Below are 18349 nucleotides of genomic sequence, written 5' to 3'. Positions count from 1 at the left end.
AAAGGAGACAAAGTATGGTAAAAGAAGGCAAAATCAGTATAAGGAATTGCGCAAAAAAATATTTTACAAGAGAGTAGTACATAATTTGCTGAACGATGTGAAGAAATATAAAAAGAGAGCTCTATTTTATAAAAAGAAGAAGCATATTGAAAACATTGTTGAAAAGGCTTTTGAAGTAAAAAGGAAACTATTCATTTTAGTATTAAACAGAATTCGATCACTAGATAAACCAATCCATTTAATGAAGGCCAAAAGTAGGAGGAAAAGAGTAATTAATAGAAGAAAAAAAATTGTGATTTTTTTTGGGAGAATGGAAACACAGTTCCAGTTCAGAGCCTTTCTTTAATGAAGAGAGTTATTTACAGAGCAAAAATTATTGTATGGAGTTGACACGAGTGGTAGAGGTTAGGAGATTAGAGATGGTTGTCCAATTGACAAATAGAAAATGGTTGAAAGAAATGCAGAAGAAGTGATAGCTGATGAAGTTCTAGGGAGACGCCCTAAACACCCTGTGTACACTTGGGATTGCAGTACTATTTGTAGTGTACGACAGGAATCTATTGATAAATTATGTAGTTTTTTACGAGCATATAGTAAAAAATAGTGTTAAACAAAAGATTAAGGTGTTGCAAGGACTAGACCCTTGCAGAGTGAGAAAAAATACTGGTTTGCAAGGTCATTCTCTGGCTTGTCTTTCTAGGAAAGTTTGTCAAAGTGTTTTTCACCATTTCAGGATGCTGGCAGTACATCATACTCAAATGTTAGTGAGAAGATTGTATTATGCAAAAAGTCCAGCACTAAAGTTAAATGAGTTGAACAGTGCTCTTTTGCGTGGGTCAGTATCAGAAGTGAAGAAGGTTTGTGATGATATTGAGTTTTGTTACTTTGGTCCTCAGCAAGAGAGTGCAGAAACTGACACATTAGTAGAACAAAATGTTGAAGACAATGTAGAACCCGTAATTACAAAACATTTTGAGGATGAAATCACAAAGTTTAAGGTAATTTCAGGTGAAAGACTAAATGTTTCTTGTATTTGTTGTCGGCGAAGTCACTATAAAAATCAGACTAGGGGTGTCAATCTGTATTTAAAAAGTGAAATAGAAGATAATGATAAGTGGATGGAATTTGCAACTTATTTGTTGGTAGAGGATTGTTTTGATTTGGGATCTGAGCAGCGTATTTGCAAATATTGTTATAACAAATTAGATGAGAATAAAATGCCTGCTAGAGCTGTTCATAATAATCTAGAGTTAGTTGCTATTCCTCCAGAGCTGATAGATTTTAATATGTATGAGTCTATTCTCATTCAATGTGTTCACCCGTTTCAGGCTATTGTTCGTATTGAGCCTAAAACAGGTAAATTACCTCCATCAGAGTTGCAAAGAGGATTGAAAGGAAGAGTTGTGTATTTACCGTTAGATTTTTTTTTTTTTATTAAAGTTTTTACATCCTTAACAGCACATAACCACGTCCAATACACACTGCAAAGGACAATAACACCTATACAAAAAAAAATTAAACCACCATAAGCAATAATAATCAATAAAACAAAAGATAAAAACAAAACCCATTAACCCTTCTAGGTACATTCCCATGGTCAGAAGATATTACACGTGCATCTGATTTATCCCGTGCTTGCTATGGTCCCGAGTATTGCGGGTGGCAACAGGGTACAATAGGCCCATTTTATCATCACATACAGTATTACGCCGGATCATTATCAGACTGAGTTAATAAATAGTCCCGCAGCGGAGCCCAAATGTCCTTGGGTCTGGATGTCGTTGGCAACTCTTCAGCATACATGTCCAGCTGCTCCCGGCAGTGCACCAGATCCTTAACCCAGTCATCAACTTTCGGAGCCATTTTACTCTCCCATGTGAACAGAACTCGCCTCTTGGCCAGTAAGAGGGCCACTCGCACTAACCTTCCCACGTCAGCTTTCAGATGAGGGACATGACCAAGAAGGTACACCAACAGCTTGCATTGCACCACTTGACCTGTCATGAGATGTAGGCGCGTGACAACCTTCACCCAATATTGGAACACAGGATCACATTGCCATGCGAGATGTAGAAAATCAGCCCCATTCCGCCCACATCGGCGACAGTGATCAGTGTCCCTAAGCCCCATTCTACATAGCTTAACAGGAGTATGGTACATTTGATGAAGGAATTTAAAATGAATGATTCTCAAATTGCCATTCGAAGTATGGCGCCCCGTTACCAGACATATCTGTTCCCACTCTTTCAAACCAATCGGAGGATTCACCACTTCATTCCATCTCTCTAAGCTTTTATCTGGTTTACGAACCGCTTCATCCTGCACCGCTTTATATAGCTTGGAAATTAGTGTTTTCTTAGTTGGGGCTACCAGTAACAGCTGAAGCGACTTAAGTGTATCTGGCTCAGCGGGAAACTCAGCATAGTGATCTCTTACCACGCGCTTTAGCAGGTAGCAAGTGTACTGAAAGAGCGGAGTGGGGTTTTGGATGTACTGGAGATCCTCATCTGCAAGATATCTACCCCCCCGGGTAAAGATCGCTCATATGCGTTATGCCAGCTTCCTTCAACGCAGTCATGGGCCCCTTTTCCTGAGTAACCGAAAGAGCCGCATGTCCACTAAGAGGTAACGCAGGAGCATATAAAGGTAGCTTATGTGCCCTCTTGCCAATCGCCTGCCAAGCCGCAACTGTGGTATCAATTGTGTTGATCTCCACCCTGGGCGTCTGCCTACGCGTGTGTGTGAGGATACTCAGCAGGGATACAGGGTAAGCATCCCCGTCCTCGACCACCACGTGCGGAATATAGTCATGGGATCTGAACCAATAATAAGCGTATTGGGCCTGTGCGCAGAGATAGTAGACATAGAAATCAGGGGCCGCAAAACCACCCCTGTTATTTGCCAGCGTTAACGTGAGCCAGCTAATTCTGGGCTGTTTATTCCCCCATACCAATCGCAATAACTGAGTTTGTACTTGTTTAAAAAAATGCTTGGTCAACTTGATTGGAATGTTACAGAACAGATATAGAAATCTAGGTAGTATGACCATTTTAATCACTGCAATTCGATCCGCCAATGACAATGGAAGGTGGGACCATCTATCCACCTGTTGCACTAAGATAGTGTATGCTTGGCCATAGTTCTCTCTAATTACAATATCAGGATCTAGGTGCACCCAGACGCCCAGATATTTAACCGGATTCTCAGACCATATCAGTGGATATTCTACCTGGGGCGGGGACGTCTTCAGCGTTAGCGGGATAATAACCGATTTTTCCCAGTTGATCTGGAGGCCAGAGAATAGACCACATTTAATATATTCCCGAATTATCGGAGATAGATGGATCTGAGGATCCCGGACAAACAGGACCATATCGTCTGCATACATGGAAATTCCAACCGGACGGTGATTAAAATTAAGAGCAGCAGCTCTGTGACATTGTCGAATTTTACAAGCCAAAGGCTCTACAACAAGGGCAAAAAGCAGGGGGGATAAGGGACAGCCCTGTCTGGTACCACGCTCTACACTAAAGGGTTCTGATGTAAGTCCACCCACCCGCACTCTCGCTGAAGCATCAGTGTACAAGACCTGTATCCAGTGTGTCAAAATAAAAGGGAATCCTATTCTGTGCATATGTGGAACATATACTTCCACTCAATGGAGTCAAATGTTTTAGCAGCATCTAGCATGACTGCTGCAGCAGATAAGTTAGGGTCGAGAACGTGGAACATAGCAAAAATAGTGCGCAGATTATGGGAAGTGGACCGTTCCGGGATGAACACAGATTGGTCCGGGAGAACCAAGAGAGGCATCAGAGGCTGGATTTTCGTGGCTAAAATCTTCGCCAATATTTTGGCGTCGAGATTGATTAACGACAGAGGGCGATAAGAGTCACAACGTGTAGGCGGTTTATCTTTTTTGAGGAGAGTAATAATCAGGGCCTGGCGCAGAGAAGGAGGAAGTGTCCCAGTCTCATGGGCCTCCGCATACATCTCCAATAGATAGGGTACCAATAGATCTGCGTAGGCCTTGTAGAACTCTGCCGTGAGGCCATCAGGTCCGGGGGCCTTATTATTAGGGAGAGAAAGGATCACCCCACGAACGTCAGTTTCATCAATAGGCTGGCTCAAATAATCCCTATGACCATCCGATAGCCACGCACAGGCCGTATCTGTTAGATATTCATCCATAGCTTCAGCATCCATCCCACCCCGCGTGGTATACATAGCTGAGTAAAACTGCTGAAATTGGCCCACGATAGCCTGTGGTGTGTAGTGCGCCAAGCCGCTACTATCAATAATATGGTCAATTAAGGGAGTGTCAGTCCTGGAACGTAACTTTTCGGCTAAATTTCTGCCCGGTCTACCCCCTTCGCCGTAAGCTCGGGCGACGCGCCTTCTAACCATGTACCGCGCCTCAGTGTCAGCTAATTTGCTATATTCTGCTAGTGTTTCGTGAATGCGCGCCAACGTGTCCGAAGATGGCGAATGTGAATACTGTCTCTCCAGCCCCTCCAAGACACATTCTGTCCTGGACAGCTGACCTCTAATGTCTTTCAGGATCCCCGCTGTGGTAACTATGCACACCCCCCGTATTGTCACTTTAAATGCTTCCCATAGAGTAGCTTGACTGTCCACTGAACCCACGTTCAATTGGAAGTATTGTACAATAGCTGTTCTGATGGTTTCGTTATATATCGGATCGAGTAGTGCTTCCGCCCGAAACCGCCAGGTGAAAGGGCGATGTGGATTCATGGGAATGCAGATGGTAAGGACAACGGGGTTGTGGTCAGATAATGTAGGAGGGATCGTATGTACCTCCTCCACCCACCCATTAGCTTCGGCGCTCAACAGCCAGTAGTCTAGTCTAGACCAACTATTAAATGCAGGGCTGACATGTGTACCCTCCAATGCCCCCTCATTTTGCAAACGCCAAACGTCAGTCAACCCCATCTCCACCATGGCATCCCTAATACACTGGCTAATCTTAATCGTACGCGCACCTGAAGGATTGGATTTGTCCACTTGTGGATTGAGGTGAGTGTTTAGGTCACCTCCCCATAGGACTGCAGAGTCCGGCCATTCACGCAAAACATTAAACATTTGCAAAAAGGGGGTCGGGTCATCCACCACAGGACCATACATGTTTACTAGTGTCACCAATGCCATTCCCAACTTGCCTTGTACCATAGCCCACCGCCCCTCAGTATCTGTACGAGTTTTCACAGGCTGAAATGCTATTCCTCTTTTGATAAGGATAAGCACGCCTCTGGAATACGTGGAGTACGAAGAGGCCAATCGAAAGGATGCCCATCTGTGTGCTATCCTGTCTTCTGTTCGTTTTTACACAAGTGTGTCTCTTGTAACAAAGCGATCTGCACTGCATGCCTATCCAGATGCGCTAACACCTGTCGGACCTTTTTTGGGGTGTTTAAGCCGCGGATATTCCAAGTTATGCATTTATACCTTTCCCCCATTATCTACCCAGACAGGCCACCCGCCTCTCCAAATGTTGAATTGCCAACCAGATGCACCAACAATAATAATGACCACATGCACAATTTAAAGTCTGTCCACCATACCTGCAATGCAAAAGATAATAAGAAAAGAGTAACTCCCCCTCCCCCACCCACTTTAGCATCCCCAATTTGCCAAAGACAAGTCCCTTCATTATAAACACACCCAACAAATGCACAATAAAGCAAAACATCAAGTGGGGTATACCCATTGGGGGACGCGGTGGCAAGGTCCACTCCCAGATTGAGTAGGGAGGGGGCCGCCGAAAAAACCTCATGGTCTCCTACCCAGTAACCATCCCACCGACCCTACGGGCGCAGACGCGCCAGGCCACATCGGACACAGAATCCCACATGTTAATCAGTAGGTTCCCGAAGGCGGAGACCAACAGAGATTTGGAATCCCACAAGCTCTGTGTATGAGGAGTTAACCCACTCCTACCCAGCTTCGGGACATTATAAGACATACCCTTGGTATAAAAACTGTCGGTCTCTAGGTCTCCCCCTGAAATGCACCATGTGGCAGCATTACAAACCGCCCATGCCATAACGCGCCCATGCACGTCAAAACTGCGATATAACATAGTGTCTTAATGTACAGACATGTGAGTTCAGAAACAACCATCAGAGCCCATGACTTCTTGCAACTCAGTCGTCAATGTCCGATGTGGGAGCCGGAGGGCTCCGGCGGCGGCAGAGGGACTTGGCATATTCCATGGCTTTCGTCGGATTCGTGAAGATCTTGGCGTGATCCGTTTCACCTATGCGCAGCTGCGCCGGGTAAAGCATGGCATATGGAACCTGGTCCTTCATGAGCAATTTCTTAACTCCCTGAAACTCCTTACGAGCCGCCTGTACTGTAGCCGTGAAATCCGGGTAAAGTGATAACACATTTCCCTGGTATGTGATTGTGCCCTTCTGGCGGGTGATGCGCAACACAGTGTCCCGGTCCCTGAAATTCAATAGCCTGGCGATGATTGGCCTTGGGGGGGTGGGGGGGGGGGCCCCGGCGGCAGCCGAGCCGCAAGGGATCTGTGTGCCCGTTCCACTGCAAACATTGCCGATAAGCTGTCAGTGCCACATGTCTCGCAATAGCGTCTCCACATAATCTTCCAGATGCCCCACGTTGGTCGATTCCGGCAGGCCCAAAATGCGCACATTATTGCGCCGTGAGCGCGCTTCGATGTCCTCATTCTTCGCCTGGATGACAGCAACTTGCTGAAGGCCATCTTCGGCATCCGATATACGCTGCTTCGCCTCTCCAATCCGCGCCGCATGTTTGTCTAATTTTGCAGAGAAATGGTCCATCCTGCCGTTAAGGGCTTCGATCTTACCATCAATGGCCTGTAGGCTGGCCTGTATAGCCGATAATGTATTTTCCAGCGAAGTGGGGGCCTGAGCTGTCGACTCCATCTCCGAGTCTGAGACCGCATGCTGCGAAGATTTGCCACCCCTGCGCAGCTCGAAAGTCAGCCGAGGCTGAGTGCGATCAGGCTTGCCCATGACGTTTTAATGATACAGCACCCCACCCAGTTGAGAAGTGTCGCTCCCTGTTCCAGGTGCAGGGGGAGCCGCACGTGTAGCACTATATGGGCCTCAATTCTCTATGTAGCTGCTGTTCACTTTTGTGCGCTGAATCTGCCCCAGGATGACACTCTCCACCCAGAAGGACGCTCCAGTAATTCGGGGGCAAGTATCTATGTCTCCGTGCCCCGCAGCATCTGCAATAGGAAGACTGCGGCTGCTATACTCTCCTTCCCTGTAGCATATAGGGATCGTGTCTCCCTCCCTAGTACTTGGCCCAAGTCCGGTGTCCGAGCGCAGTTAGTACGCAGGAAGGGCCACTACGCACAGCCAGAAATGTTCCAACCACTCGCCCCCTACAGTTGAAGGCACCGATGATAGCCAGTCACTACCGTCGTGGGACCTCTCGCCGTGCCGCAGGTCCCCTCCACATCCGATCCCAGAGCCAGCTAATGTTCAGCATCGGTGGGGGCTGCCAAGCATAGCGAGCCGCAAGAGCCACTCCCGCAAGGTGTCGCTACCCGGAACACAGCAAACTCAAGCAGGTACAGCGTGTCTCACCACATGCAAAGCTCAGTCCCCATGATCCAGGGCCAGCGCCAGCCGCTCGCGTAGCGTAGATCGCCGTCCGCTCCTCGGCGTCCACCCGTGTCCCTCGCTCACCTCTTTTCGCCGGCTCTCACTCGGCCACGGCACTGCTCCTCACCGCAGAAGCGCCGATGTCCACGCAGCTCCCCAGACCACTTCAAGCACTTTCGTCAGCAGCCGCGATATCCGCCGGGAGTCCGCCCAGGCCCCTCACCACGCTGTGGCTGCCATTACTCCCTCCACCGGAACGCGCCATCGGGCTTTCGCCACCTCGGAGGGGGACTCCGCGGCTAATAATCCCACCGCCGGGTCGCCCTCACCACCAGCAAGCGCCGTCCCGCAGGCAGCAGCGGGGATCAGCCCGGTAGGAGCAGGATTTTGTACGGATAAGTTTGGCGGCCGGCAGAGTAACGCTACTGCGCGGCCATCTTGTCGATCGCCAGACCACGCCCCCTACCGTTAGATTTAAGGAAAAAATATTGAAACTATTGGTGTAGACCATGCAGAAAATGAGCCACTAGTCATTCTAGTTAATGGTGTTCCTACTAAGAATAAGAAAATCAGGCAAGAGTTAGTGGATGTTAGAAAAGTACAAAAGGCATCATTGTATCTGTTAAAAAATAATGAGTACTATAGAAATGTGTTTGTAGGAGAAGAAGAAATAGATTTAGCAGAAGATACTGAAACATTAAGTGGACAAATAGAAAAAGTGGACATGTCCAGATGTGAAGAAATCTATGAACATTACAGTGTACATCCACCTCATTCCAAAGAGGGGATGGGGAATACGATTGAGTTGTTTCAAATGAAAAAAGCAACAGGAAGTCCCATGAGTGTATGGGAAGAGAGCTTGGAAGCTCGTTGTTTCCCGCAGTTGTTTCCAACAGGAAAAGGTGGACGATATGATGAACGTCCTGTGCAGATTCCTGCATCTGAATATCGAACAAGATTATATGCAGAAGATCCAAGATTTCGACAATGTATGCCTTATATGTTTCATCTTCTGTTTGAAAGTGACTTGTCTGGACTTTCATATGCAGTAAATCACATTTTAAAAACTGGAATGCATCTGCAAAATGTAACTGCAAAGGATTTTATGGATAAAGTGCATCTGAGAGATGATCATTTAGAATCTCTGTTGATTATTCTGATGGCATGTCAGCGTGGGACTAATGAATATTGGTACCGTTGTCATGGAGAACTGAAATGTATGCTACGGAACTTGGGAACTCCTACATGGTTTGTTACACTAAGATGTGCTGAGTATGCTTTGGATGATTTACTTGAATTTCTTCGAGAGGCAAATTCCAATATAAAAATATTGAATACAAGACACCTGGAGAGTTGGGCTCTTTGGATCCTGTTAATGTATGCAGATATTTCAATCATAGATTTGAAGCTATGATGTCTTTCATCTGCAATAAAAAGAATCCTCCTCTTGGAGAAGTTGTGGATTTCTTTTGGAGAAAGGAGTATCAAGCAAGAGGTGCTCCTCATATACATATGTTGTTATGGATCAAGGACGCCCCCAAATTTGGAACAGATTCAGATGAAACTGTTTTGTCTTTCATTGAAGATTATGCCACATGTGCTGTACCCAATAGCAGAGAAGATAAAAACTTAAAACAACAAGTCTTACGATTCCAAAGCCACATGTGTGGAAAATACTATCGACGAAAGTACAAGTCAAAGGATAAGTTCTATACCAATTGTCGTTTTGGATTTCCACGTCCTGTATTATCCAAAGGAAGAGTGAACAGTTTTATGTCAGCTATGCGACATACTATCACAAGAAAGTCTCCGTAAAATACCTACAACTTAAGAAAAAGTGAAGAATCGAAATACATAAATGACTACAATCCAGTTATTTTATCCATGTGGAACGCTAATATGGATATTCAGTATGTTGCGGATAATTCCATTGCTGTTGCTCGATATGTAACATCCTACATTACTAAATCAGAAAAGACTGAATTGAAAGAAATGTGGGAAGAGATTTCTCACGAGAAGACTCTAAGTAAGAAACTATACAGTTTCAGTTTGAAGATGTTATCGCATCATGAAATTGGAGCATATGAATGTTCAGATCGGTTATCATCTGCAAGTCTATATTCCAAAAGTAGAAGAATCATTTGGGTGAGTCTAGGTCTTGCAGGAATGCGAAATCGGGTACTGAAATCTGTTCAAGAAATTGAATATTTAGCAGAAAAAGAACCAGAAAGTACAGATATTTTGAAAACGAATATGTTGGACACATATTACCCAAATAGAAGTCATCCTCATGAGAACATGTGTCTCTGTGAAGTGCTGCAAAACTACACTTTTAAACTGAATATTGATCAATGATGGAAAATATGCAGTGATTGGTTCCGAAGGATGTCTGGTGAAACAAAGGAAAGGAAATTTAATTAATCACAGGAAACTGAGTTGCGACACTGCTGATAAAAGGGAATTTTACTATTTAGCCCTTTTGCAAATGTTCAAACCATGGCGTTCAGAACTGGAATTACTTGGAGATTTTCAGAGCTATGAAGATTCATTTAATGCTTGTAAAGATAGCATACAATGCAGTGCTTTTGCAAATTATGTGAAAATGTTGAATGATGAAATTGATCAAGAAGCTACAATTGCAGCTGAGATTGCTAGAGACAGTTCTCAAGACAGTCAAAGTTCTGCTGCACTGAGTCAAGATCCACTAGGACAACCAATTGTTGAAAATGAAGCAGCAATTGCCATGAATGAGGTGGAAACAGCAATGTATCAAGCTCAAGAAGAAGTAATACAGTTAGGAAACTTGGAAGAGCAACTAAATGTTGAACAGAAACAAATATATCAACAAGTGAAAGAGCAGATTGACCATGGATTACTTCATGAAAAGAAAGGGTGTTCATGTACATCATTTCAACCTATCCAAATGTATGTGAGTGGTCAAGCTGGAACAGGAAAAAGTTTCTTAATTAAAGTAATTAAAAGTTATCTGCAGACAACAACTGATTCGCATTTGTCTTGTATTGTCACTGCTCCAACTGGGTTGGCAGCACATAACATTAAAGGAATTACTTTACATCGTTTACTAATGCTACCAGTAGAGCATGAGAACAAATTGGAATACCACAAGCTATCTGGAGAAGCTTGTTGTGAAGTTTCAAGAGTCCTGAAGAAAATGAAACTTCTCATTATTGATGAGGTGAGCATGGTCTCAAACTTGATGCTTGCCTTTGTGCATTTAAGAATGCAGCAAATTCTTAAAACAGAGTATGACGTGTTATTTGGAGGAAAACACGTCATAGTTTTTGGAGATCTACTGCAACTGATTCCGGTAAAAGGACAACCGGTATTTAAAACACTTGCCCATGAAGATACCAGAAAGACTCTTGGTAGTGTTGGTAATGTGAACATTTGGACTAATGTTGAATACAAAGAACTGACAACAAATATGCGACAGGCAAATGATGCTGAATATGGAAGTATTCTTCAAGATATAAGAATTGGAATTCTTACAAAAGATGGCAAACAAGCTTTGGAGAGTCGATTACTTTGCAATGAGTTTCCAAATGAAAACTTAGTTCCTGCAAAAGTGTACATGAAAATTGCTGAAAATAAATCAGTGATCTGCTTAATGCCAACACTGCGCGAGTGTTCCATATTCAACGAAGAACTATTGAAACTGGAAAATGAAGAAATGATAAAAATGGAAGCCATCGATAAAATAGAGCATGAAGGAATCACTATTATTTTGATGCGAAAGTTGAAAACAAAACTGGATTCTTTAGAAAAAAAAATATCTAAAACAGCTGGTTTAGAAAAGACACTATGGTGCCGATCACGATCCTGTAAAAACCGGGTACGAACCGTCGGACGGAGCATATTCTCCGTCCGACGCGTACCCGGTCTTAAAAATATACAAACATGGAATTACGATTCGCACGGAAATACCATTTCCGTACGAATCGTACAAAACCCCGACCAACGAAAATAAACATACAAATGTGATCCGGGAAAGCGCCGACGTGACGTCGGGACGCACGCAGCCTGCCATTCACGAACCAGGAATTACGATTCGCACCGACGTCATCCCGCACGGTGAATATTTTCCGGCAGCCAAAAACTGCCGGGAAATCAGGACGACGCGAACAAGGAGTACCTGCACGCGACGGACAGACATGGACCCGAACCTACGTGTCATCCCGGCCCTCATAGCAGTCGACCTCCTCTACAGGTTACGCCGCAGACGCCGCAGAAGGTCAGAACAACAAAGGGAGGGGGGAAAGGGGGGGGGCAGGCCACAAAACCCCCACCAAAGTCACACAGCATGCATGCCCTGGACATACCTGATCCCCAGGCCCTGGTCACTACGAGGGGGTGGGGGCGTGTCCAGCAAAGCCAGCGTCCGCCACAACGGAAGTGCTTGACGACGCGAACCGGCAACACAACAATACAGGTACGTCCCGTACCCACGCCTTAAGAGCGTGGGTACGAGTCGTACCACGCCCACACCTACGTCATCCCAACAATGGCGGGACGGCTGTACCCACGTGGCAAAGGCCTGGATACGGCCCGCACAAGCATTACATAGCGTGGGGACGGATATGTACGGACCGTACCCTCACCCGCGTACGTATGGAGCGTACCCCCACCCCAACAGTGTAAGTACGACCCGTACCCTCACCCGCGTACGTATGGAGCGTACCCCCACCCAACAGTGTAAGTATGACCCGTACCCTCACCCACGTACGTATGGAGCGTACCCCGACCCCAACAGTGTAAGTACGACCCGTACCCTCACCCGCATACGTATGGAGCGTACCCCCACCCCAACAGTGTAAGTACGACCCGTACCCTCACCCGCATACGTATGGAGCGTACCCCCACCCCAACAGTGTAAGTACGACCCGTACCCTCACCCGCGTACGTATGGAGCGTACACCCACCCCAACAGTGTAAGTACGACCCGTACCCTCACCCGCGTACGTATGGAGCGTACCCCCACCCCAACAGAGTAAGTACAACCCGTACCCTCACCCGCGTACGTATGGAGCGTACCCCCACCCCAACAGTGTAAGTATGACCCGTACCCTCACCCGCGTACGTATGGAGCGTACCCCCACCCCAACAGTGTAAGTACGACCCGTACCCTCACCCCGTACGTATGGAGTGTACCCCCACCCCAACCGTGTATGTACGGACCCTACCCCCACCTCGTATGCATGGAGCGAACCCACACCCGTGTATGTTCTAAGCGTACATATCCTGAAATAGGAGGGGTGGGTGCAGAGTCCTCCCAGCAGTGCCCAGACACAGGAGGGGTGGGTGCAGAGTCCTCCCAGCAGTGCCCAGTCACAGGAGGGGTGTGTGCAGAGTCCTCCCAGCAGTGCCCAGACACAGGAGGGGTGGGTGTAGAGTTCCCCCAGCATTGCCCAGACACAGGAGGGGTGGGTGCAGAGTCCTCCCAGCAGTGCCCAGACACAGGAGGGGTGGGTGCCTATCACTTCCAGCAGTGCCCAGACACAGGAGGGGTGGGTGCAGAGTCCTCCCAGCAGTGCCCAGAGACAGGAGGGGTGGGTGCAGAGTCCTCCCAGCAGTGCCCAGACACAGGAGGGGTGGGTGCAGAGTCCTCCCAGCAGTGCCCAGACACAGGAGGGGTGGGTGCCTATCACTTCCAGCAGTGCCCAGACACAGGAGGGGTGGGTGCAGAGTCCTCCCAGCAGTGCCCAGACACAGGAGGGGTGGGTGCCTATCACTTCCAGCAGTGCCCAGACACAGGAGGGGTGGGTGCAGAGTCCTCCCAGCAGTGCCCAGAAACAGGAGGGGTGGGTGCAGAGTCCTCCCAGCAGTGCCCAGAGACAGGAGAGGTGTGTGCCTATCACTCCCAGCAGTGCCCAGAGACAGGAGGGGTGGGTGTAGAGTCCTCCCAGCAGTGCCCAGTCACAAGAGTGGTGTGTGCAGAGTCCTCCCAGCAGTGCCCAGACGCAGGAGGGGTGTGTGCAGATCCTCCCAGCAGTGCCCAGACACAGGAGGGGTGGGTGCAGAGTCCTCCCAGCAGTGCCCAGACGCAGGAGGGGTGGGTGCTTAGGCCCCCAGCAGTGCCCATGGAAAAAAAAAGGGTGGAGTACCCACAGATCCAATTGCCACAATTGTTAGTCAGGTGCACAAAGACCCTGCAGTACATGTAAAACATTTGCGCGAGGCTGGGAGTACACACATGCATACAGCCTAAAAGGGAACATGTCCACATGAAGTCATGTCAACAGACTACATACACAAGTACAGTGATCACCAAGGATGCCACAAATGATGCAGGTGGAGACATCGCTCTGCATGCATGGCCAAAGTTGAAGGGGTCCGTCACACACCCAGCTAATGTAGACACAGTTCAGCGCAACATATTGGGAACACCCTGCAGGGAAGATGTCAGGGTACACAGAGGAAGGAACACACCTTGGGACAATTTCACCATGCAGTAACTGCTTACATGAACAGAGAAACTTAGCTGACACCTTGTGATGGCACACAGATACCAGGGTACCCCCTATGACCAGCACACTACTACATTTCCCACACACCCAACACATGATCACCACCCAAAATCATGTAGCAGCCCCACCAACAGCAATACCACAAAAGCAGTAGTGTTCTAAGGAAAAAAAAGGCTTTATTCAGCATTTTCTAATAAAGTGTGTGTGGATAAAGTTCAATATTTACAAAGCCCATAGGGCAGTCCATGAGTCACAGCTGGATGGGGGACACAGTGGGACGTGTGTCCCCTAGCTTGCCTGCACAGTCAGACTCCTTCGTCTTCTAGAGCGGGGAGGGCATCATGTGGGGAGGAAGGACCAGGCACCGCAGGGACATGAGGGCGAAGGGTAGGCGTCGTGGGTGCAGGGATGGAGGACTCCACCACAGGGGGTGGGGCAGGGCCAAAGGCGGAGGCCAGGATGTCGCTGCACACCTTAGCAAGGTCCTCCAGCGACTCCCCTGCACCCGAAGGAACCACAGGCCCCAAGGAGGGGGGGGCGGAGGGATGGGTCGCAGCGCCACTGGGGGAGGGTGTGGACAGGGGGGGGGGGACTCAACCACCCTGACCGGGGACTCCCTTGACCGCTTGCGGGGTGGTGTCACAGTGGGGCTCAGGGACAGAGCGGCCATGAAGGAGTCTTTGCCGGATATGTGGCCAGGAGAGCTGAGGGGAGGGGATTTGGAGGGAGTGGATTTGGTGGAATGCGGACTCCCACTCTGGCTGCGTGACTTACGTTTGCCCCCCGACCCAGTGGGTGTGCCTACTTCACCCTGTGTGTGCGTGCCAGGAGGTGTGCGTATGACCTTCCCTGCTGGTGTGGTGCCTGTATCTGTTGTGGTGGGTGCATGCTGACGTCTGGGTGTACGTGGGACAGGCATGGGAGTGGGAAGTGTGGATGGGTCAGGGGTAGGGGGTTGGACGTAGCGCTGCAGGAGACCCACTGCTGCAGTCAGTGTTGAGTCAATGGACCTCAGCAAGTTGCGTTGGTCAGCCTGCGATGAAAAAATGCCCTCCAAGTATGCCTTCATGTTGTTCAGCACTTGGCTGTGGCCATGGAGGACATTAAGCATCGCAGCCTGACCAACCTGCAACTGCCGCTGGATGTCCACAGACTCGGCATTGGCGGCAGCAGTGGAGACAGGGGCAGGGGGTGCGGTGCCTGGCAGGAAGGAGACATGTGGTGACCGGGCACGCTGGGAAGGGACACGAGCAAGTGGGAGGCGGCTGATGGCAATGGAGGGGGCGGGGTGAGATGTTGTGCCGCTGTCAGCTGCTGGTGCAGCCTCTGCCCACTCGGAGAGATCATCCTCGGACCCGTCAGCTTCATATTCTGTCGTGCCAGTGGACAGGTCCTCGGCCTCACTCTCCTCCGCCTCAGTTCCACTCAATGTGCCAGCCACGATGTCAACGCTGGCACTGGTGCTCGGTCCCTCCGCTCCGTCTGTGCTCATGTCTCCCTCCGTGTCCCCCGACGATGCTGTGGGCAAGGTGAAGAGACAGCAATTAATCACACACCTGTATACATATGTCACATGAGTCCAATCTACATAGGTTACAGTGCATAGCCTGAAAAGAAAGATCAGTAACATTTACAAAACGAGGTACAGATGTAGGGCATGCAACACACAGTTGGTTGACCCACCATGCCACTGAAAATCCATGGAGTGCATGACACAATAGCAAATGACATGAAATGGAGTTTGACATAGGAGCCAGGCCCTGGGGACAATCCAGCACTGCATCTGCACCACACAGCGTTGCCGAAAATAGGGATGAGCAGGGACCATATCCATGAACTTGAGGCACATGCTGCATAGGTAATACTGAAAACATGCCCAACATGACTGGCTCACTGCACCTTGAGTGTATGTCCAGACAAACATCACACACTGGCCAGACCTAGCAAGGAGATTTCAGGTTTTGACATGTAGGCTTTGCCCGCACCAACCACCCCCTACATGAGACAATTTGTTGAGACACAGGTGGCACTTACATCTCTTAGTCTGGGTGAAATACACAGGGGCTGCATAAATGGAAGATTGGACACCAAATACCCAAGGTGCGCCTGTCCAAATAATCATGTACAAATGGTCATCATCAGATGATTGTAACAAGACACACAGGCCACCGTGAGTATGAACAAGGAAAATCAGGTCAGGCTGTACAGTGGACACTTGTACTACATCTTACGTCAATATACATGGTGCCAGGGGACAATGGCACAGAGCACAACCTATGCTGTAGACACTGAGGGTGTCCACGTTTTGTGATGACACACATGACACCTAGGAAAATATGCCCCAGGGGACAGTAGTGGCCACACAACTCCATGGTCCTGAATGGGAATGACTGCAACACACGCCACCATCCCTGCACTATGCGTATCGCACACTCATGCACATCATGTCACAGGCCACAACATAGGACATGCGTGCTGTAAGGCATGACACTTGAGAGACTAACTCCCATGTCTGGACTCAGCATCAGTGCCAACTGACATGGAACCCACATGTACTGAACTGGACAGGGCACAGGCAAGGTCCCAAAACCTGTTACACACCACCCCCACACATGATGCTACAGGCATAGTTCACGTGGAGAAAGCGCCAGCCTACATTACCTTGTGAAGGAGTGACTACACACAGACCAGGGAACACATTGCAAGGAGGGGAAGGGAGGCAGGAGAGCACCGCTATACTGTGGGTAACTGGATCTGCACAGCACCTTTAAACCCTGGCAGTGTATCCATGCAACTGTGCACTTACAAATGCTGGTGACACACAACAAACACACATGTACCTACCCCCTTCCTGCTGCTGCTTCTCCTGTAAGCGCCTGTCCAAGTCTGGAAATACCACCGCCAGCACACGCTTGTGGATGTGGGTCAGACGGCGGCGCCCGCGGTTCTTATGGGTCTCAGGTGAGTCCTCCAGCAGGACCTGTGCGATCCTCCGCGTCCAGCACTGGCTATCCTGCCAGCGTTTCCTCACCTGGGCCAGGCGCCGCTTGCGACCCTCCGTCCTCCTCACGGCACTGACGGCGTTCATCCATATCTGCTTCTTGGCAGAGGTGCCTACCTGTGAGGAAGAACAAGTGACACTACATCAATACACCAGGCACATGTCACAGAGAGACATATTAGAACAAATATGCTGTATACAACAAGGCATAGTATGCATCCAACGCATTGCACCTTTGTCATAGGGACATGATCCTCTGGGGAAGGGCAAAAGCAGTACGTGCCATTGAAAGTACACAGGTGGAATGAGGGCAACGACATAATCAATGATCCAGGCTCACACTGTCCATCACAAGCTACACCAGGATAATGTGCAGCACCTCTAAGCAGTCACATGCCACAGGCCACTGATGCTACCGCAGCAGAGTACACAGACACACACAGGCACAGGACATTCACCTGCCATTGCCAAATGCAGCGACACACCTCACTCTGCACATGTGCCACTAGACGGGGGGGGGCTCACAGGTGTGGGGCTGGCTCTGCACATCAGACACACAGCACTGCTCCCTGCTCACATCACATGGGCAGGGTATATCCATCCCTCATGCAGCCCGGGTGCCACACTCCACATATGCACCCACCCACATGACAGGGGACTTACACACACACCGATGTCCAGGGTACGAACACATCATGTGGACACTCTCAGCACAGGTACACAGAACTAACACACATCTGTGGGTACAGTCACCTGTCACACTGGGCTGACCACATAATAAAATGAGGACTGTAGAGGCTACATTCCCAGGAGGACAAGACTAGCAGAATGTGGCATGAACCATGCAGTGATTGTCACAGTAAACACAATGCAAGTGAGGACGGCAGACATGCACCACAGCATGCACTGGCTGGGAGACATCAGGCATTCCCCCCCCTGGAACCCCCCCTACAGTACATAGCATGTGTGCCACACCTGGACACAATGCCAGAAGTCACAGTCACAAACAAGGGACACAGTCTGTGCTAGTAGACTCTGCACTCACCTGATACCCTGATCGCCCATACAGCAGGGGGTACTGTGGGAGGATCACATCCAGCAAAGCCAGGTTCTCCTCCAGGGTGAAAGGCTGTGACCTCTCCACAGACCTTGACATGGTTCCAGGGAATCAGTAGCAGCAGCTGGGTCGTAGAATCCAAAGATGTGCAGGCAAGTGCTCCCTCATGGGACCTGGCTGCCTTATA

Source organism: Triturus cristatus, chromosome 8 (assembly GCF_964204655.1).
Source record: "Triturus cristatus chromosome 8, aTriCri1.1, whole genome shotgun sequence".
NCBI lineage: Eukaryota > Metazoa > Chordata > Amphibia > Caudata > Salamandridae > Triturus > Triturus cristatus.
This window is presented reverse-complemented; position numbering follows the sequence as displayed.